At 43.4% G+C, this 22,569-nt stretch overlaps 1 long non-coding RNA gene across 1 annotated transcript; it reads left to right on the top strand.

The window, feature by feature from the left end:
• The first annotated feature begins 234 nt into the window (after positions 1-234).
• Positions 235-20,777, top strand: LOC311438258. Its single transcript, XR_014694033.1, has 4 exons — positions 235-497; positions 1,135-1,210; positions 18,749-18,897; positions 19,151-20,777. It is a non-coding gene; the product is annotated as an uncharacterized lncRNA (long non-coding RNA).
• The last annotated feature ends 1,792 nt before the right edge of the window (positions 20,778-22,569 follow it).

Genomic DNA, 22,569 nt, shown 5'->3' with positions numbered 1-22,569 from the left:
AGTTGCCTACTGTATGCATTGCTTCTCCCAGCCTCTGAGCCATCAGACAACTCTAAAGCCAAATATACCTCTGATGAGGGGCCTGGGTTTCCCCTGTTGTGGCTGATAACTATTTATGCAGAGTGGAGGAGCGTCAGTAGGAGAGAGGCTCCAGGAGGCCCAGCACACCAAGAGTTGGAGCTCTCACTTCTCTTGAAGGCAGGTGCTTAAATGCCTTTAGGATTAGGTGGGGGGTTAGGATTTACTTTTTGGATGTAGGCATTTGAATCAGGGGTTAGTTATTTAAGCTTCCCTCTAGCAAGGTCTCAGCACATTTTTCAGATTCTCTTCTGTTAAACGCTGTAGATAAAATCAGAAAATGCTCCTGCAAAAAGCCTCCCTTAGACTGCCCCAACTCTTCTATTTGTCAGCAAGCTGCTGCCTCTCAAGTAAGAGTAACTTTTTTTTTTTTTTTTTTTTCCAGGGAGTAGATGAAGCAAAGGAAGCAAATATTTCAGGTATTCCTTAAGTACTTCACACTTCACTTTTTCTCTCCTGAAGCATGCATCTTTGATTGCTTCCTTAATTAGTACTTCTTAAACCTCTCTCTGCTCACATTTATAAATAAATCAAAATATAAATGCAGAGTATTAATTTGTCAGGCACTCAATTTGTGTTCCAGAGAGCAAATTTAACATCTGTACATGAAAGGACCGAGTGCCTCCCACAAGCTTCTGAGCCACCGACTTTGGTGGTGTCTGTGGAGCGTCCGTGAGCATCTCTCAGAGCCCTGCTTTAGTAACAATTATGCAAGGAAGCCTTGAGAAAAATGAATTGCTTGTGCAGTTGCATTTAATTTTCATTCTAGCAGGTCTCCCAGTTCACTTGGCAGCCTTTCTTCCTTTTTTCCTTTCTTTCTTCTTTTCTTCCTTTCTTAATTCATGCTTGCTTGCTTTTTTCATTCTTTCTTGGTCGTTTTGACTGAACAAAAGCAGTCCCACAAGGGCAGGCTAATGTATTCATAGTTTTGCTGCAACTTGGCTGATAGAATAAGCTGAAAAATTGCTGCCTCCCATTGTTTACGGAGAATCTTTGTTGTGCTTTGTACAGTTGAAATAAGTTCTGTCTAGTGACCTCTGCTCTCCTTCCCTACAGAACAGAGCATGTTACACTGAGCCTGGTCACACTGGAGATGGTGGAAAGGCCAAAGTTCAAGTTCACAGACCCCGAAGTAAGTTACTGAAGTGATTGCTTGTTTGAACGTTTGCTTGCTTGCTCTTGCCTTTCATTCTCCTTGATCTAAGCGTAGTATATTGTTAATGCCTATTCGAACATTGCATTAAGCTCTAATTAAGCCTGCCAATCAGAAATAAAGAGAAAGCAGGCTTCTAATATGCCTGGTGGTAAGTCACATTTTCCCCTTCAATTTTCTGACTATGAACATGCTACTGGTAATTGTGGGTTTGTTTTTGTTTTTTTTCTCTGAACAGCAGACAAGCGCTTAATGAACTTTTACCATAGTGTTTACCTCAAGGGTCAGCTTCAATTATAAAATTGTTTTGAACAAACATCACATGGAAGGTCCAGACTTTGCCAGGCTGTAGCTAAGGTCGTACTGGAACAACATAGAGAAGTCAAAGAATTTGTTTTCAACTTTTCATGCAATGTCAGAAACTGTCTTAGAAATGTCTCAGAGGAGTAATGTGATCAGGTGGAGTCAATACGACAAAGATGCCTGGAAGGTCTTTTTGGAAATAGGAGAGAAGGTGCAACATCCAGAGTACCACATCCTGTTTCTGCTATTGGAGCAAAAGCTACGGATGGTTACAGCTAGAGTAAATTCTAATTTGTTAACCAGAAACCAATAATGGCAATATCAAATGGTGTGGCTGTTGAGCTTCCACTGAGGTCTTGGGATAGAGTGTTACTACTATTTATAAGCAACTGTAATAAAGGAAGGTGGCTTGTACTCCACAGCAGATTTGTGAAATGAAGCATATTGATAGAATTGAGATTACAATGTTTTGTACAAGAAGCTTTTCATGATTGAAAGGTGACGGGATCAAACATTACATAAAATTCCCAAATATCAGTCAGTAATTGTCTTAATTTCAGGAGGACGCCAGAAGTTAGGCGCCTTATTTTGATGCAAAAACCAGGATAGAATAATAGTATAGCAGGACCAGAACTTCCAGCTAAGATAACCCAATAGATCTTTCCCTGATCGTTTATTAACCATGATGATGGTTTCTGCACTTCTCAGCTGTTGAGCGTTGTACTTCAGTGCTTGTAAAATTTGCACTGTGTAGAAATCATGTAGCAGGGGTAAGCTGATGCCAGACACCTGAAAGGATGGGGAAGAAAGTTGTGACTGGAGACATGTGACTCCTCGATGTGCTGTCCTGCTTCGTGGACTTTAATAAAAGATCTTGGGCTAATTAAGCTTTAATGCTGTGGGTAGGGAAGGCTGACAGCTCTGCTCTAGCCTGACCCGTGTCTCAATGTGCTTTTGTGCCTGCCTGCTTTTTTTTTTCTTCCTTCCCCTGCTGTAATCCTTATGGAACATCTGCCTGAGCCAGAAACAAATGGCAGCTTGTTCTTGGGATGCGGCGTCCTTGCCTGTATGCTTGGGTCCTGAAATCCTTCAGCGCTTTGTTCCTGTAGTGCTTTTTCCCCTCTAGCTCCACGAGACTTGATTAATCCAAACGCTGAATCCCGCAGGCACTGTAGTTATTTTTAGCATTAACATTCGCACTCTGCGAAGGGTGGATGAAGATTTATGATTTTGTCTAATATAAATCTCACAGCCTTTCCTTTCGTTGCTAAAAACTTGGATGGATTCCAACAAACACCCACCCTCCCACCCCCCAGTGCCCAAAGTTGCCTTTTATTTCTCTAATTAAAAAGTTACCGGGGCAGCAATTCTGCCTGGTGACCGTGGGTCAGAGCAGGTACCACATTTTGAAGTTGTGCACATTTAGAATTTCCACTCTCACTTTTGGCTGCTAAAACTTTATAAATCTTCATACTGGAAAGAACCTTTTGAGTGCTTTCCATTTTGAGAAGGGAATGGAGGTTGGAGGCCAGAGAGAGAAGAAAGGTGGCTTAAACAGAACCTTCCTGGTGGAAACTTGCTTTATTTTCTACTTCACAAGAATTTTTTCAGTCTTCTCTTCCATTTCCTCCTGTAGCCAGTATTTTTTATGCTTGACTTTAGCTGGTACTGGGCTTGCTGTTTCAAGGGCACAGGGAAAGGCTTTTCAGTAAGAAATTTCAAGAATTAATGTGACCAGACCATATTCCTCGCCGGTCTGTGAAGAAGGCGTGCAGTGAAAGAGAGAGGCTCAGTGCTGATGGCAGAGAAACAGCAAACTGCGGCGTGGTGGTGGCTCTGTGATCATTTGAACCAAATCCTTGTAGCTGCACACGTGATGCACTGCATGCCCCGTGCAGTTCTCTGGCAGATGGACCAAGGCACGAGCAGCAGCGGGTGACCTGTGCTGGAAGAGGCTGTCTGCTGCCTGCTCTGGAGCCTGCTGCTTCTGCCAACAGTTCCAGAGACTCTCTCTGCTGGCGTTTTGCATGCTACTCTTCCTGGGCTCTGCACATCAAAGCACAACTGGGCAGTTACTGCCCATGGCAGTTCTTCCCACTGATTTTTCCAAGTCGGGCGTGCCTTACTCCATAGCTGTTTCCTGGTGCCCCTAAGTCTGCTTTCCAGTTTACACCCCAAAACCCCACTTAAAATGAACTTAAAGCGTCAGTAAAGGCAGCTGTAATTACCATATATTTTCCAGCACGTGCTTAGGCGTGCAAATGTGCCCAGCTATGCCAGCTGGGACCTGCTGCTTTCACCTTGTGTCCTCCTCCTGCTTGCAGCCACTACTAAAGAAGCTTGCAGCATTGCTTCCTGTACACCGTGAGGGCTGTACCCTGGGGCTGCGGGGGCACAGAAAGCTCCCTGCTGACAAAATCAGGTGCTGAAGAAAACCTGTTACTGTCTAAATTATTCTGCTTTTCAGGAAACTAGATTTCTCTCTTCCGTGCGTTTTGTGAAATCTGCATGATTATCAGCAGTTCCTTGCAATCTGCCTTTGCAGCAGAGCTGCAGGCTTTGGGAAGCTGTTCTGTGGCTCCGGACACAGCAGCAGTAGCAGCAGGAGAGCATCCCAGCTCTTCCTTCGCAGGAGCAGGGAGCAGGGTGGCTGTGCCAGCCGCCGGGAGGGTAACCAGCCAGGGTGTCTGTAGCTATACATTTCCCCACACAAACATGAAATCAATATGCTGCAGCAATTAACTAGACTTCATAAACTTCAGCTGGCAAGCTTTCTGGAGGCGATTCAGAAAGGCAGCAACAGTTCCTGGCTTGCCCGAGAGGGAAATCAGCTTGGGTTATTTCTTTTCTTTAACTGGTGAGGAGGACATAGGCCAGTTGAAAGGGGGGAATGCTTAATGACCTTGTATCAACCTCAATTTAAGGAAAAAAAAAAAAAAGAGAAAAAGAAAAAATAAAATAAAATAAAGGACCTTCTCCATATCTTCTTCTGTGCCTCTGTTACAAGTGTACAAGTGGAGAAAACAATCTTCAAACATCTGAATAGAATTTTTAAAAAAAAAAAAAAGCCTTTACTCCCTGCCATCACCACCACCTCTTTTTTGTAGGCTTTAGTAAGTAGGTTCTAGTAACTATTTGTTTGGCAAATGGTGATTCATTTGCCCAAAGATCTGAATGAAGCAAATGCTGTTTTGACAAGCAGAGCCAAGCTGTCAGGCTCCGTTTCCCTGCAGGCGACTGTACCTCGTGCTCCTGGTGCCAGATGATATTTGACATTTAATTTAAGACCCTCGGTGGCTGCATATAAAAGTTTACTGTGATAACAGTGATAAAGCAGCTGAGTGTCATATTGTTATATTTGACAGTCTTTTCTTCCGCTCTCCTAGTTCATCCCCATGCTTGGTTTGGGCTGAAGGATCGGGCTTGAATTAGGAGAGGAGACTTAACCCTGAATTTTTATGAATTGCAGAGACCTGACTTGCAGATAATGATCTCATCATGAATCTTACTCTGGCTCTGAGATCTCTCCCTGTCTTACCACTAAGATGCCACACAGAATTTATGCAGAGAGAAAGGAAGGGGTTAGGGATAATGTCAGCTGAAGAGGAGGACCTTCTGTTCATAATTCATTCAACTATTCATCTGCTCACAAAGTAGCACGTACTCTATTGATCAGTAATGCATTTCCCACAGGAAAAATGGCACTAATAGTATCGACAAGGCTGTGTTTGGATGAGGAGAGGGAACTGGATATAAATGTATTTTATTTTTTTTTTTAAATCATCCTGGTCCACTTCCATGCCGGGGGCACGCTGCGGCTGCGCAGGCTGAAGTAGGTCAGGCTGGCTGTGCCTGTGGCCGGATGGCTCCTGCGAGGAGAGGTCAGGACACTGTGGCAGCTTTTCAAAGCGCCTTCCCTCACCGGTGACACGGCCGTGTGTCTGTCTGACTGGGCAGGAGCAGAGGTGATGGGCCTGGTGCAGCAGGTCGGTGGTTTTGTCCTCAGATGAAGAGCTGGTTCCTGTAACAGCAGGTACAGCACCACAGTGAACTACTTTTTTGTTTTCTTCCCCTGTTTGAAAAAACCCTGCTACTGAGATCAACACGAGTGCTCTGTCACTTGTGTTAGCTGAGCGGGGAGTAAACGGCACGGTGAGCTGTGCTTTTCATGCGGTGATTAAAATATTAGCAGTGAGTCTGTACTGAAGATCCTTCTTGCGCTGCTGCTGGTGGAAAGCAACTGGGAGGGAAATTCTTAAGGGAAGAAAAAATGTTTTACAGTCTCTGGGATCTAACGTGCTTCCCATGAAGAAGTTACAAATTCAGTCCTACAGCAGCAGCCAGAAAGAGGATATGGATGATGTTTGAAGTCTTTCGGTTTAAAGTGAGTGGGCATGGCACAGCACGGGGGGATGGATTTCCTCCGAGCAGAACAAACAGATTCCACATCAGTGCTTAAAAATAGTGCCTGCCTGCACGAAAGCCCCCAGCTCCTCGTGTCACTTCCAGCCACCCACTTCCTCCACAATTGTCTGGAGTACAGTTGTTTCTCTCCGGCTTTTAGCAGCTGATGAGGAATCTGAGGTTAGAAGGTAGCTGTTGCTCTCGGGGAGCGCTGGGGCTGCCTCGGGGTGTACGTGTAGCTCCCCGGCAGCCTCTGCTCCAGCGTGCCCCTGTGCCTCCTCGGCAGGCTCCAAGGGGGTTGCTGCCAAACTGGGGCTGCTTCTGGAGCAGGAGGCAGAGACCTACCAAAAATGCAGATGGATACAGGGAGCATCAAAGTCTGCCTTTCCCTCAGGGCAGGATCACTTGCATCTGCCATTCCCAGCAGATGTTTGTCCGACCTGCTACAGAAAACCGTCAGTGATGGAAATTTCACAAAGTCCTTGTGAAGCCCATACAAGCCCGTTGCTATCCTGAGCAGCAGAAAGCTCTTCCTGATGTCTGTCCTAAATATTCCTGGCTGTAACTTAAACCTGCTGCTGCTAGCTCTTGAATACTGTTACCACTGCAACCTTCATTTTTATTGAATAACCACTGCAAGCACTTACTCCTTATTAACAAGTGGTTTGCTCAGTGTCCACGCCTGCAGAGCCTCTTCATATGAGATGCTCTGACATGAATGTCAGGTTAATCAAGTGAAATGGGGGAAGGATTGGAGGAACAGTGATCTAGAATAATCAGCTGTGATACCAGCATTAGTTAGAAAATATTTTAGGTCGTAGAAAGACTGGACGATAGTGTAATTCATTGAAACAGCAAAGCAGACAGAAGATGTTTGCCAGTTTTCAGTGTAATCACACAGACTGCTGTAAGATTTTCTTCTCTGCCTGAATGAGCCATAGAGGATAGTGGTCCAAAAAATGAGTGAAACTAGAGACCTAGCAAAGAGGTCTGGAAGGTTTTTTTTTTTTTTTTTTTTACCACTTGATACAGCCATGGGGAGCTATGACTCACACAGTCAGAGATAGTGCTTCAACGTTTGTTTTAGAGCTCTGTGGCTCTGGTGTGACTGAAGTACTAACAGCAGCATCTGCAGAGGGATGCATTTAGCACCCTATTCCCTTTTTAGTGACTAATATTTGCAATGAGGAAATAGGAGATGTAGTTATTAAATTTTATTTATCTCTATTTTCCCTTCTGGAATTATCTTGAATTCCATTTAGTGGGGAGAGTAAGCAAGAAGTGAACAAATGATGGGGATATGTGGTGTAGTTTTTGTCTTCACTTGTAGCTAGACCTCGTTAGCGGGATATAATGTACAAATCTCTCTTCATTATTGTTTGCCTGCACTAGCACGCAGAATGATGGAAGACCCAGTATTCTGGGCCTGTTCCCAGGTAGGATGGTCAATATGATACCCAAAACACTCACTAGCCTGCTCTCCTGCACTGGTAGAAGCTGAGTTTTCAGCTTTGTGAACTCTGACTCTGCCTTGTTATGCTTTAATCTCATCTGCTACTGTCTCTAGACTTTTCACCCTTTCTCTAATCTGAAACGGTCACTGTCTGTGCTCATAATCTGCTCATTCAGAAAATAAATCCCTTCTCATGCTTGTAAAAGTACCTTATCGCAATCATCAAAGGAAAGGGAAGTCACCAGAGCACTGCCTCTTTGAGAGCTGTGAGGTGGGGATGGGTTGTTTTGTTTTTCCACCCAATCTTTTCTGTTAGCCCTAAAGATAAGTAAGAAATTTGTGTGGGGTTGTAGCTCTCAGGGAGCAGGCTGGCAGGGAGCAACTTGCTTTTCAGCAGGAGTTAGGATGGACCGCACGGGAATTTGGGGAACAAAGGTTAAGTGCCACAGGAGGATGTATGCACTGAGAGCAGGTCCCAGTGAGCAGGGGATGAGGAGGTGCTTGTGGGGAAGGGACAAGAGCACACAAGTGTAACAGGGGCTGTGGGAACGATGCTGGAGGGTTTCCCACTGCTGGCCCAGAGACCTGTGCTTTGGTGGCATCTGTGGAGCAGAGCAAGAAGGAGTGGCTAATCCCACACAGACCTCCATCCACACTGTTAAACTGCACGGGTCTGATGTGTGCATTTAAATGTTTCAGGTGTTAATTGTAAGGTGACTGGGCAGCATCACACTGCAAGCCCGCTGTGCAGAGATGCTCTTAGAGCATGCGTTTCTGTAGCATTTCCTTACAGGGGTTTATTACTTCACAGAACAGAAACCAGGACCAGCTCCAGCATATTAAATAAATGGATATGCTCTAGCAAGATGCAAAATGTTGGCTGAGCATCTACAGAAAATGAAGTATTCTTTAGCTGTGTTGAGAAAGGACCGTGATACATTAACCCTCATTTATAGCACCAATCTACCCGGTACTCCAAGCAAGTGGCCATCAAAAGGTAAAGTACACATTGTGCTAACGAGATGCTACGCTGGTGTTAGAAGCCTTGTTTCTGAGGGTACTAAACTGCATTTTAAACTGATGGTCCTTGATATTTGTGAAGGACCGTTCCTGAAATTGCTGAGAGTGGAGAATGTGTTTTTCTTTGGCTGCTTTTTACTCTCATGAGTGCCTGGAACAGCAGCTGAGAAGTTTGTTTGTCCTACAGTGTCAGCACCTAAAAGAGCTCAGGGGGTTATCCTGCCCTCTGTCAATGACTGCACGAGGTGCAAAGCAACAGAACAAAGTACTCGAGCCTGGAGATCTGAACTCAGCGTCTTGTCATCCGCAAACTTGATCTGACCTGGGGAAGTCACTCAGACTGTGCCTCCGTTCCCCTAGGCTGCTCAGCGTTTGTCATTTTACAGCACCACAGTTGGGGCAAAGGCCTCTGTGTTTGTCCTCTCCAGCCTTGCAGTTGCTTACACAGCTGCTGTGTGCCTCTCTGCCTGTATTACATGATCTGCTGCTTTTAAGGGAGAGCTTTCCTTTCTAGGAAGTGGAGTGATTGCAGTCTTGTGGGGATGCAGCTTCAGGTTGGGTATAAGCCTTCCTTTGCACAGCCAGACTTTAGTATATTTTTAGAATCCAATAAAAATCTGTTAAAGCACCATTTAGAAAAGGCAAAACTGGGAAAAAAAAAAAAAAAAAAAAAAGCTTGATTGCTAAGTCAGGTATCCCTCTCCATTCCCTTTTGAGCAGCCAACAAGTTGTACTGCAAAAGAGACAGGGACAATTTGAGAGCAAAACAGAATTTGGTGTCATGATCGCTTGTTGGCGTGTTTTCAGCAGGGCCAAGACCCCTGTCCCTGCGTTAATTCCCTCATTGACTCAGGGGATAAGACCTTTGGGAGAATTTGACCATGTACGTGGAGGTGGTAGCTCAAGGTGGCCATGCCGTTTGGTGGGGAAAGGAAGAAGTACCTCTAGGTGACGAGAGGCAGGGAAAGCACGGCCTCTTGCCTCTCTTTGCTGGAGAGGAGAAACTGTGCAAGGAGCCAGAAAGCCAGTGGGGCTGTGTGGCACTGAGCAGCGTATTGCTGGGGATTTCTCACTTTCCTGGCTGGGGATTCCCTCGGTGAGTGGGGCCCAGCAGCATTTCCTCACCTGCTGCTGGCATCTCTCTGCCTTCCCAGTGGTGGAGCAGAGAGCTCAGCAGAGTGCTGGCAGCACAGATCTGGCTCTTTCCATTTTTATTTTATTTTTTTACAGTTAGTACTTGACAGGCTGCCATTGTTTTCTGAGGAACACAAACAAGGAAAGGAAGCTGCATTATTTTTCCACTGTTTACAAAGCAATAAAGCTTGGATGGAGCTTCAGTGAGTAGGGAAAAGGTGCTTCACTAGCTTGAAGGCTTTTCTCCATGACATTGCAAAGATGGATCCTTTCCAGGGAGGTATCGGTGCCAGGCTTTTTCTAACAAAGAATGGGTTAATCTCTCAGTCTGGAAAGTCCCAGGTAGCCAGCATAATGGGGAAGACTGCCTGCTTCCTCTCCGTGAATGTTATAGGTATGAGTATCCTCTAGTTTCCCCAAACACTGCTGAATTTAACTATGCAACAGTTGGCGAGTAATGTGGCAGCCAAAGCTGTTGAAAGTTGCAGCAGCCCAGCTGTAGCACTGGATGTAGGTAGCTCTAACGTGTAAGGCACGGTGCTGGCATCTTGCTGCCGTTTTCCTGACTTCTCAGGAAACTGCTTTACAGCAGCCTTACTGCTTACAGAGCTTCCTGCAAAACAGAAATCATATTAAAGCCCAGATCAGAAATGCATAGTTATTCTGCCAACCTCCCTGTGTGAAGCAAATTTCTAGGTATGTGCTGTGTGAGCATCTGAAGCTTCAAAAACAATTAGCTGATGAGCAGACAGCAGTAAGTATTACTGAGAAATACCACCAGCTGACTGGTCTTCACATTTTTATCACCCCTTCTAAATGAATGAAGAGAGAAGCTAGGCTGAAAATAGCGTGAGGGTTACAAATTGTCTCAAGGCACGGCCCTTACAGTAATCAGGTTTTATTTTGGGAAGGGTATTTTTGGCATTGGGTTCAAGTCACCTAATTAAACTTCTCAGAACAACAACAACAAAAATGCATCGCCACAGCTTTGGAAAGCAGCCGGATAAATCTACTGAGAGCAAATGCAAAAATTCCTGTTCCAGGCTTGCAGGCTTCAAAACCTGGCTGGACTAATGCTCCAGTGACTGCCGCTGCTGCGTGGGCTGGGACAGGGCAGGCCCTGGCTGGAAGAGGACGATCTCTTGCTCTTCTCTTTTGCTTACCGCCATCCCCCTTCTTTTTCAAAACAGTGACTGCTCAGATGAGCATCCGAGATGATGCTCCCGACTTGATTCTTATTATTAGATCTCTGCCTCCAGTTGCACCTTCACTTCAATCCTTACTCCGTAAGATGAGGTGCTGAGTGGCTGCCTTTGTACCCGGCAGGAAGGCTGGTTAATAGGATGAGCGCTTCTGTGGCCAATGTGCCAGTTCGGCTGTCTGCGTGCGCTGCTTCCTGCCCTTGACTCTCGCAAGTTTTTGCTGGAGAACGCCCTGTGAGCAGTTTTCAAGGGAACTTTCCCTGCAGGCTCTCACTGGTATCTAACCCTGTTAATTAAAAGGAAAACTATAGCGTAGAAAGCTACCTGCTGGTACCAGCCTTGCACGTCAATCGGGGTTAACCTGCGCTGGTTCAAAGACTGCTGCCTGCGGATGGCATCTAGCACAAGCTGTAAAGGGTGTATTTTTCCTCTCTCTGGTCTAATTGCAGTAAGACATTTTGGTAGTACATCTGTTCAGACCACCTCAGCTCTCTCTCCTAAGCAGTTCTCAACTGATGATAGTGTTACCAAATTGTAAATATTTTGGCTGGAATTTTCTGCCTGGGATATCTCTCTCACCATGATATTATTTTAGGTTTACATTTACATTAAAACAAACAAGCGAGTGTGACCTGGCAGCCTCCTTCTCTGCAAGCTGCCATGCCCCAGCTGCTTGGAATATGTTTTGGGGATTTGTTGGTGGGGCGGCCCTTGGGCTCATGTGTAAGCATTGCCCCAGCTGTAAGAAGTTACCAAGTGTTATTTGTATTTGCCATATCGTGTGTATGCAGAAGCGATTTGAAAGTTTTGTTGCTGAACTCCAAGGCCGCCTGTTTGCTGAAAGGCTAAACCTGTGCTTTCACTTAGTCCTGACCAGCCTGCTGGGGAGCAGAGCAAGCAGCTGCAAATGTACTGCATGCACTATTTAGAGACAGGAGAAAGAGGCAGGTTAGGAGGATTCAAGCACTTAAGAGGATAGAGGGCCTGTGTTCAAGAAATCGTGCTCTATCCTTCCCTCTGGAGAAGAGCCCGTCATTGCTATCAGCCAGGATCACACTCCGCTCCCAGAGGTGGCAGCCTGACTCTCCCTTGCTCCTGTGGCATATTCCTAACTAAGTCCAGGAAAATAACCCAGGTTTTCTACTGGATCAGCTCCCTGTCCTGGCTCCCCATGAGGTGACAAGTATTCATGGCGTTTCGAAGGATTCAGGAGAAGTGGGGGAACAGGGCAGCACTTCCCCACAAGCAGATGTCCTGCAGAACCTGTTGCCAGCGAGTATGTCTAACAGGCTGCCTCGATTTTTCTCCAGTTGGTCAACACACACGCCAGCTGTTGCTTGTGCAAGTCTTTATATTTGCCCAAGAAAGGAGGTCTAAGAGCAGGTTGGTAGGCTAAGCATTGCTGACAGCCAACGAGGATAGCAATGTGAGGTCACATTATGGTACTTTTTTTTTCCCCCTAGTTCCTTTTGTAGTTCATTTTGATTTGAACTTACATATGAAACATGTATTAAAAAGATCGGTATTGAGGCTTCATGCTCAAACACTTGAAAGAAAAATAGTTTTGACCATAATGGACTTGCTCTGAAGATGAAAGGGGTTATGGAGGGATGAGAGTTGCTGTGTCCTTCCTTGTTTGTTGCAGAGGCTTTTCCATAAAGAGTGAGTAGAGGGTGCAGGGAAAAGAAAAGTCTAAAGGTATGGCTAGAGCAGTTATGTTGATCATTACAGTCAGTGATTTCCCCTTCCCCCAAATCTACTGGATGTCTCCTTCTGATTAGTCTTAATTGAAGCAATTCTATTATTTAAACATCATAGTCTTCTTTATACATTTTCAAACTGTTCAGCTTTGGTAGTTTCACAGAAGCTCACACAAAGACTCTCCTTTTATGTGTGCCTCAGTTCTTTAAGTAAGAAGGGGACCCCGCTGGGAGGTGATGTCCTTTTGTCCAGAACACTAAGTCCTGATATTATTACTCCATTGTCCTTCTAAGAAGACCCTGAACAGAAGAGATTTTACCTTATATCCTGCTTGGCTCAAGTACATGTAGGTAAAGGAGGAAATTAGATAAAAAGTTCTATTTTGCCAAGTCTGATTCTGTTCTTTGTATGTACAAGACAAATAAGATGGTCTCTGCCCTGAGTACTGAAGACCCCTCTGATGCAAGGTCACACTCCTTTCGTTTGTGATTTCTTTCCTGAGTTTAGGTAAGTTTGCAAAATGCACGTAGCACTATAAGATTGCTACACTGTGCTTTTTGTGGGGTGACCCATGAAGATAACTCAAACTCCATCCAGAGAGAACGGTGGTGTGTGCTTTCCTACTGGTGTTTTTGTGTGGAATACACTGTCATGCCTGGTGGAGACAGCTGAGTGGTTTTGGATAAGAAGCTGGTGTTGGTTTTACAAATAAGCCTTCTGGGACTGGATTCTTAGGTTCTGAGATGACTTCTAAGAAAAACGCATCTGTTTTAGTACTCCTGCATGCATGTAGAATTAGAGTGATCATGCTATTTTTCCCTGAAAATTGCTTACTTTTGACCAGTGAAAAAGAATTGGTACTGGCAAACCTAGTCCCACCACTTACATCTGGATACAGCATCTCTGAGGTTTACCTTGTAAAGGACATCTGATGTGACATCTGATCTTTTGATAGAGAAGTCTGTGTTCAGTTCAGGGTAAGTTGTGGTGTCTCTGGAAGCTGTTGCTTTTCTCACAAAGCAGCATCTGAGGCTGCTCGTTTCTAGGACATGTTGCAATGCCTGTGGGAGGAAAAGTGGTCATGGTATATGGGCTCTGGACAGAAACTTCTCTTCAGGCAACGTGTTAAATGAAAAAAAGGTTTCAGAGTGCTCTTCATGTTTTGTGTTGAGCAATTGGAGAATCTGTTTGTAGGAGTCATTACATGAAATTCTTGGTTAGAAACAGTTTTTCAGATAAGGGACTTATTCAAAGCCATCCTGGGGGTTTTGCAAGGCAAGTGATTTACATCAAAACCTCAGCCATGGACAAAACAAAAATGCTTGCTTTGGCTCTCTTAAGACACGTGTAACTTGTTAACAGGAAGATATTCTGGATCATGAGGATGTCTCCTTTCTGACTTCCCTTGGCCCAGGTGGTAACAGTGAAGGCCCACAGAATTTCTCTATTTCTGGGGCTCAGGCTGGGGCCTCAGTTGCCACTGACCTTTAGGGGCTGGTTCTGGCTGCCCATTACCAACTGGTAGTTATTTGTATTTATCTCCCCTTGAACATGTGTTTTGCTATCCAATGCTGTTAGTTCTGTTATCTCAAGGAAGTGTTTTGTTGCATAAATAATGTATGTTAAGGTGAGAATGCAAAATACCTTTTATTGATGTGCCAGTGATATGTATATGGCCGTAGTACTGAGACCTCAAATTGAGAACAGTGCGGATTTCTTTGTTATGTACCTATCATTACATACAGGTAACTTTTAATTAATCGGAACACAAAGGACGTGCCAAAGTGGAAAAGCAGTTAGAGACTGTTGTATTTTGATGGATCCTGAGAGATGTCCTATTTGGGAGGTGTGAATTTATGCACTGCATTTCAGGCTCCTGCTCAGAAAGTGAATATTCATCAGGATTAGCAGATCCTTCTGTATGAGGTGTTGAAGTGGGCTGTCAGCATAATGAACGTGTTGTGTTGTTCCTGGTGCTGAGGCTCGTTCTTCCATCTCCACTTGCTTCTTAAGAAGCGTTGGTTTATTGACGTGAAGCCCCTTAATACCCGCTGTGGCCTATACGGGCAGCCTGGGGCCAACAAGATGGACGGGGCTGCGGTAGGCCTCGTGTGTGACTGCCAGGGCCACATCCCTCTGTCAGTCCATGGCAGAAGAGATGTCCTTTGAGTAAACAGAGCTGGAACAATTAGAGATGCTTTCAAACACATAAGCATCGCCTGATTTGGGTTTGTGTGCCTGAGAGCCTCTGCATCTCCCAGCTCTACTGCTTGGCTAGTCTGGGATGCTCTGACCACAAACCTTGTGCTGGTGAGCATCTCGTGCCTACAGACCATAGGCACTTTGCTGGGGTTTGCTGGTTAGGATGCACAACCTGCCTCTGCTCGCTTGCATGATTTCTTCTAGGACAAGATGAATAAAGTGGATTTTTTACCAAATAATTTTTTCATAGGCAAGGTAGGAAGCCTTGAACCCATGAAAGAAGGATACAGTTTTGGGAAAGTACAGTTACTGTAGCTGCTCATAACTTCTTTTTACTAAGAATCTAACTTTTATATTACTGTTTGAAACCTTCCTGGTTAAAATCAAATTACATTAATGAAATTTATTTTTTACTGCTTTTAGCCTCGTTGTTTGCAATTGAGGTAAATTTGGAAGTGGACGCTACCTGGTAATTGAACTTGTCACTTTTGTTAAGCCTGGGTAGGTTTGGCTTATCCCAACTCCACTATCAAGTAGTACATTAATTCTTAGAGAGGATTTTGTTTTCTGGAATCTCTTCTTCACTGATACAGCGTTCATCCAACTCCATTTGTGATGGTGTTTGACAGGGAACAGAGAATCAGAAGTAAAATAGAGTTTAAAATTTTTACAGGTTCTGTCCAGATAACACGTGTTGGTGTTCCTCTGGGTCTGGTAGCAAATCCGCACTGTATCCCATGAGCTATGTAGGCTGTGTTTCTAGAGGATAATCAGGATTCACTCAAGGAAAGGGGAGAACGAGTTTCAGGGTGAAACAGACTCCTTCAAGACACAGTCTGGTATGCACTCTGCTTAGAGGCTATGTCCAGGAGTATAGCAGAAGATCAGTTATCAGTTTCAGGTGTGCTTTGTCTGCATCCCAGCTGTCCTTTGAAGGGAACAGTGTAGTGTAGACTTCATTAAAAAAAATAATAAAATAAATTCGATTGAGAGGCAAGGATATGCATTCTGCAGAAATTAGATAGAGCATGGCAGCTGGTCTGTTAGGAGGAACAGAGTTCTCCACTTCGATTTCAGCTAACACTTCAGTGATACAAGCAGCAGCCACTGCTTCCTGCAAGTCCTCAGTGTCCACCTGGCAACTTTGATCACTGCGATGACAGACATCTAAAGGCAATCAAACGCCCACGTTCAATGATCTGCTCTGCTCAAACCTGAGGTAAAAAAAACAAAGTGGATTACAGCAGGAGTCAGCAAAGCATTTATTTGGATGTCAAAGATGTGGAGTCTTCTATTGCTTGTATCATTGAATATGTTCATAAACACCACTAAGTATCCAGGGTGATAAGCCATGACGTGAGTAATAAGGCAGGATAAGTTATGTGGTTATCTTTAGATGGCCACATATTTCTAGTGGTTATGAGGGGCAAAAAGCCAAATGTCTTCAGACACTTAATACAGGATTTCTGGTGTATCATACATAAAATTCTTGAGGGATGCTGTTGCTTCATAAAAACTGAAAGAGTGCTTTATCATTTTTTATAACTCAGTTGACAAATAGGGACTCCCAGCTACTCAGAGTTCTCCCGATAGTCCAATCACTTCTGTGTAATAACGCTTTCTGAAAGCAAGAGCTATTGTAGATGCAGTATTGCATGTGTGTCCCTTGAAAAAGAAACAATCTAGTTGTTATTATTACAGCCACCATTCTTAAATCATCTAGATCCCCCAAGGCCTGCGTATCTGTAAGCTTTCTCCTCATCGCCTGGATCCTGGATAGTTGGTAGGTAGATCAGTGAGGGATTTTCCTTCTTGCCTGATAGAGTATCCTACTACAATCCAGAATTTGCATATAGATTTGATCAATTACAGTTTGAAGACTTCATATGCAGAATTCTGCTTAGGCCCATTGCAGATAAGAACAATAAAGTATAGGTCTGAGCAGTCTGTACTCTTATTTGCACAAGGCAGCCTTGATATTTAATTCCCTTAATATTACAGCTCTTCACATGGAGGCTATAAGTCATTTTGAGTAATTGCATGTCTAGAAACTCGATTTCTGGCACAGATACACATATGGAGAAATTCCAAAAAACCCTAACAAAAAGAAAATGAGACCTTTAGAAAACAGAGCTAAACAAACGAGAGGGAGATAGTAAGGCTGATCATCCTGATTGTATGGAGATAGGAGCTGCTCCTGATTTTTGAGAGCTCTGAGGCTGTATTTTAAAGTATTACCTTTTTGGTCTCGCTGCAGTAAATGATGCTGGGATGTGCTAGAGAGTGGTGGGTGAGGAATAGTTGAATTTTCTCTTCAAATCTGTTCCACACAGGAGGGATGGCAGAGATGTATTAAATCTTCACTCAAAATAATTTTTCAGGGAGCTGAACCAACTGGTTTTCTTGTTATTCTGCAAATAGGCCTATCTATTAATCAGCTTCCATTAATAAATTTGCCCTTAGAGCTAGCACTCTATATAAACAGAAACCTTTCATGTCCCAACGTTATCCTTAGTTATGTTAAGGTTTGCACTTGTATACTAGAATGTATGTGTCTTTGTGTTTTGTGTTTTTTTTTTCTTTTTTTTTTAAATGTTTCCCAAAAGGGAAATGTTATGCTTTTATTGTCCTTTTTAGTGCCTGCCCATTTCAGTGCTAACCATTGGGTATCCAAGGTTTGGGTCAGATAAACTGCCATCCAAAATTCACTTACTGCTAGACTTCAGGCCCCTGGAGTAAGTCTCATATGACACCTCTGGTTCTATAGTCCTGGGCTGAATCCAAAACACAAAGATGTTTAGGAGAAACTATGATTGTGACAAGGAGAAGAGAAACTTATCCAAACTTTTGGAAAATGTACAGATTGTATTTTTCTCATTAATTTCTAAAAACCCTGTTTTTAGAAGTTTCTGTTTTTTCCCTGACAGTTTTGACTTTTCCACGTTAATCATTTTACTCCTCATTTTGTTTTCCCTTTTCCTTCACTCAGTGAAAGCTTCATGAAACCCTTGCTGTTTTTAGTTTCAGTATTTGTCAAAAGGTGAGGAAAATTGCCCTACTTAGATCATAAAACAATACAGTTGCTGGATATGCACATATCAGGCAGGGCTTCGGCGTTCCACGCCAGAGCTTTGAAGTCTGTTCTTCACATGGGGCTCCTAAATAGATGTTTAAATTAGTGCTAAACCCATAAAGTGCCTGTTCGCATGCATGAATATCTGTGGTCTCAGTATGGAATTTTAATTTTTTTTCATGCAGTCAGTCAGAGCTCCATAACCCAAATGAGTACCTCATGTGCTTGGCATTGCACAAATGCTTGGTAAGAATCCAAGAGAATTTACTCTTTGGGACTGGTATTTCCTGAAGGTTTATATTTTTCAACTATCATCTCAATATACACACTGTTAATTCACATAATTCTTTTAACTCCATCCTCCAAAACTCAGCTCTGCTGAAATTGAGTTCATTGGACATTCAGTTCATTGGTGTTACAGCAGGGATGAACTCAGAAACTCAGATTTGAAAGAGCCCAGCCAAGTCTGACTGAAACATTTTTTAATGCTCTAGGGAGAAATTAATTCTGCTCAATCACTTTTGATTCACCTGAAACATAAAGGGAATTGCAGACACTTTAATAGCTGAATTGAAAGACTGTTGAGTCACCATTATATCTCTGTAGTCTTTGTTCACTTGCTATTTTGCAGCTGCTTTTACTGTTATTCACTGAGTTGCACAGAAATCTCTGATAGTGGTACTATGAGATTTTTATTTCCCTGGCAGTAGGAGAATCACAGTGCTAATCCAAATCATTACGGCTAGCACCAGGGGGCTTTGCATTTAAAGAGAAGGTTGTACGGTAGAATCTGCAGCAGCGAGTGACTGTCTCCAAGTGGTAAGCAAGGTATCCTGGTTTTGTGTATGAAGCTCTGGATACTTTTCAATTGGCCTGTAGAGGACTTGCACGGAATGTGCTGCATCTGGAGCTTGAGACCTTAGGTACCTCCATAATATAAGTAACTAATAACTTAGTAAGTGGGTGGGTTTATCTCCACGTTTTGGCCATGTGAACTGATCTAGATTATTGTCTCTTATGTGCAGGCTGTGGTTTGTGAGCAGCACCGCAAACGAAGCTGCCTTGTCCTGCTCGTTTCTCAGAGGTTGTGCTGAAGAAGACTTCACACATCCTGCAGTGCCTTCTGCGCTCCAGAGTGGTACACAGCCCAGCGTGCCGAGGGGAAACAGAACTGGTACTTTGCTACCTTTACCTTACTACATCTGGCTAGGAACCGTAAAGGTGTTTGGGTCAGGAATGGTTTTACCATGCAGGCTGCAAGCTCTCCAGTATGTAGGCATGGGCCTGTGTTAGCAGGTACGGTGCACTAACGCCCTTATAATTTTCTATGCCACAAAGAAACAACTAAAAGAACATTCAGAGGGGAGTTTTCTGTCTGTCTGAAACAATAAAGAAAAGCTGATCCTTCTTTCTGCTCTTCTTTCCAGTGGCTATAAAGAGAGGAGCAAATTAGAGCAACTGCGCGCTACACAAGGTCTCCCAATTACCCTCGTGGCTACAGAGAACCGTAACAGCTGTGTTATACAGTAAGTTCCAAAGACAGTTTAAGCAATTTGTTGCTGGTCACTTGTGTAAAAGTGGATAATGAAGCCACCATTCTGATCTAGGAGTTTGATAATTAGTGTATTTCATCGTCGCATTTCATAATCAGTTTGTGCAGCTGTAAGAGTTTAAAGCATCTTGCATCGTCAGGTGGACCTAGTGCAGCTTTCTGACAAAGCTAACTGGTAGGCTTATGCAGGAGCCTGCCTGCTCTTTCCAAAACCAAAGGAGGAAATCATTACATGCCTCGGCACCTCGGAATAGCTATACCAGTGTCTCACTCACTGCCCCCTGATGTGTTAGCAATTGATGTACAGATTTTCTTAGGCTACATATAGCCTTTGGTAAGGTACTAAATATATTTGTGTCTGGGGTCTCCTTTCCTGACTGTGCAATTGAGGATGCAGAGGGTTTTTATTATTATTTATTGTTTTAGAGGAAAGAAAAAAAAAAAAAAAGAATTTGCGAGGGTGGGGGTGGAAGCAGAAAATCTCTTGAATTTTCTTCTCTTCATTCAAATAAGTCTCTGTGTGTGACTCTTGCAATGATGCCTGCAACCCAGACTTGAGAGTCTTTGTGTTAGCACAGGCAAGACAAAGAAATGGATTGCATGCCTAGATCTCGCTTGTGCACCCCTCTGAGGTCAGAATTAGAATGAATTGTAAACAAAAGTTACAGTGTTTCCCTTACCCATTTCTCCTTGGAGAAAGGAAATTAAGTAAGAGACTGCATAATAATGAAAAGAAAACCAGATTTTACAATTCTCTTTCTTATAGCCAGCAGTCTGGTGAATAGTCTCAGAGAAGGGATTTGCTTTTTAAGGGCCTAGCTAGTTCTTAGCTTGACCACAGCCTTTGTGCTTTGCTCTGTATCTCAGGTCCTTTGCAATGCCAGCCTACCACTGGTTGCTGACATCACGTAGACAAAGGTAAAAAAGTTGTGGGATGTGTGAACATACCCAGCCAGATTTCTGTCCTGGCCCTGATGGAGGACGAAAAGCTAGCAGTGAGAAGAGAGAGCAATCTACCTTATCCTAGTTCATGTAAATGTAAAAATAATAATAAGAAGAAAATTATCTCTAAGCAAAGGTGTCTTAATGGCTTTCAAACTGCTGTCCACAAGGCTTCAGTTAACCTACAAGGTAAATGCTTGAAGTGATCTGAGGCATGCTGTGTGTGTTTAGTTGGTTACTTTTGTGAAAGAGGTTAAATTGCATGATGGCTTTGGTTTATATAATATAATTCCCTTCCAGATTGTTTAAGCAATTATAAGTCAAAGCTTGCCTAGTGCAGTTCTGTTGCTCTGCTTTTCTCTGGGTGAAAGGAGTGGGGAGCTGAGGAAAGGTTGTTTTTAGTGTGTGCCTATTGCAAAAAAAAAATTGTTTGCACAGATCATGCAAGGTCATGTAATTCATGCAGTTATGATGTCCTCTACTGTATAAACACCCTGTGTAAGTAATCTTGATGTCTTCTGTAACACGTATGACTTTTAAGAATGACAATTGTCTTCTGATACTCGTTTGACACCTCTGTATTTTTGTTGACTTGATTGGAGTTCGTTCTTATTACAGCGTTCTGCAAGAGGAAAGAATCTGTCCTTGTGTTTTGCAATATTTAAACTCTGCTATGAGAAAGAAATGGGATCTCTGAAATGCTGGGTATCGTTAGGCTCTTGTGTATTTACACACCATCTGCTTCGGTACACAATGGATAGCTGATCAGCTCTTTTCTGTAGCAGGTGGTACCGTGGTGCTGCTGGGAGTGGATTATATCGCTCCCAGTTCTCGACTGCTGTAAAAGGGAAGAAAACAGGGCTTGAAGAGGGTGTACATGTATTTAAATTCTTTGTAAACTGCTGCGATCATATATTGTGCTATCTAAATGCAGTACTAAAAGCATTTGGCCCGCTTTTAGGGACAAGGTTTAGTGGTTGGTACTGGTGGTAGGGGAATGGTTGCACCAGATGACCTCAGAGGTCTTTTCAAACATTAATGATTCCACAATTAACTCCATGATCCAGTCATATGCAAGTCTGATGCCCTCAGCTATAAGAGTGTAAGGTCTTGTCTCTCCTCAGGACAGCAGGTGGTACATACTCCTGTTGCTAAAGTGCTTGGTTCAGAAAGGATGGTTTTCTGAAGTGCTGAACTTAACAGTCCTGTCCTTCTCTTTTTTCCCTGGCAGAGCCAAGCTGAGGAATGCAGGCAAGAACACTTAATTTGTTCTGCTTTTCTCATCCTACCTCCTTTGATACCAGCAGTTCAGTTTTGAGAGCAGATGCTTTTAGAAACTTGAGTGGGCCAGCCGGGACTGGTCACAGCATTAATGCTGAGAAACCAGATCGTTGTAATTCATTTTGTGCCAAGAGGTGCTTGTGGTTAAAATGCTCAAATGTTTGTATCTAAAAGCATGCTTAATTTATTTATTTTTTCCTTAGCCCATGCTATGCTTCCAGAGCTCCCATTAGCTTTGGCTGGACCTGTGCTTTGATTTTTGTTTATTTAGGATCCAGCTTTAATTTTCTTATGCTCAATATACACGCTGGCTTTATTTAGGCAGGATAGGAAAAGAAAATTTATAACCTCAGATGAAGTAGGTTCTTGAGCAAAAGAAGTAAGAGAACAAGACACCGAAGAGTTCTGGCATTGATACGTTTGTTAAAGGAATTATGTGCTTGAATCCAGATGGAGCTTGGGCTGCTGGCAGAGGGAAATGTCTTGCAGATGATGGCCATGCAGTGTTTGAGGTAGCCGTGGTACAAAGGCAGAATTTAGCAGATAAGTTTCTCGAAATCTTACATGTTTGTGGGCATGGGCTCCTCTGCTTATAATCAGAGTTAAAAATAATACAGTAAGCCAGAAGGAATGGAAGCTATAGATGCTGACCCATTGGTTACTAGAATTATCTGTAATTTGTATTTAATCTGAAATTCTTTCTTCTAAAATTAGGAAATTAGTGAGTACGTGAATGTGAGAAACAAGCATTGGCTGTGCTTTGTACTGCTTTGTTTTATCCTATTGTTTTCAGCATCTCCAGCCTCTTATTTGTCTGCTTACAGAATTGCTTGTGTACCGGTCCATCTGCTAGGTTGCATCTGGGAAAAATGGGGATTCATCTGGACAACATCTGATGCAACACTTGGAAGGCATTTGTTTACTTGACTAATGTCAGTTCGGCAGCAATATTTAAGCTGCAGGCTCGCAAGCTGACATACTCAATGGTCCATTCAAGTCCTTTTCCCACATTTCCGCCAAACTTTTACAAACCCTTTCTGTTCCGCACCGAAGCCGTCTGTTTCAATTCTG

This window comes from Aythya ferina, assembly GCF_964211825.1.
Source record: "Aythya ferina genome assembly, chromosome: 5".
Taxonomy (NCBI): Eukaryota; Metazoa; Chordata; class Aves; order Anseriformes; family Anatidae; genus Aythya; species Aythya ferina.
This window is presented reverse-complemented; position numbering and strand designations above follow the sequence as displayed.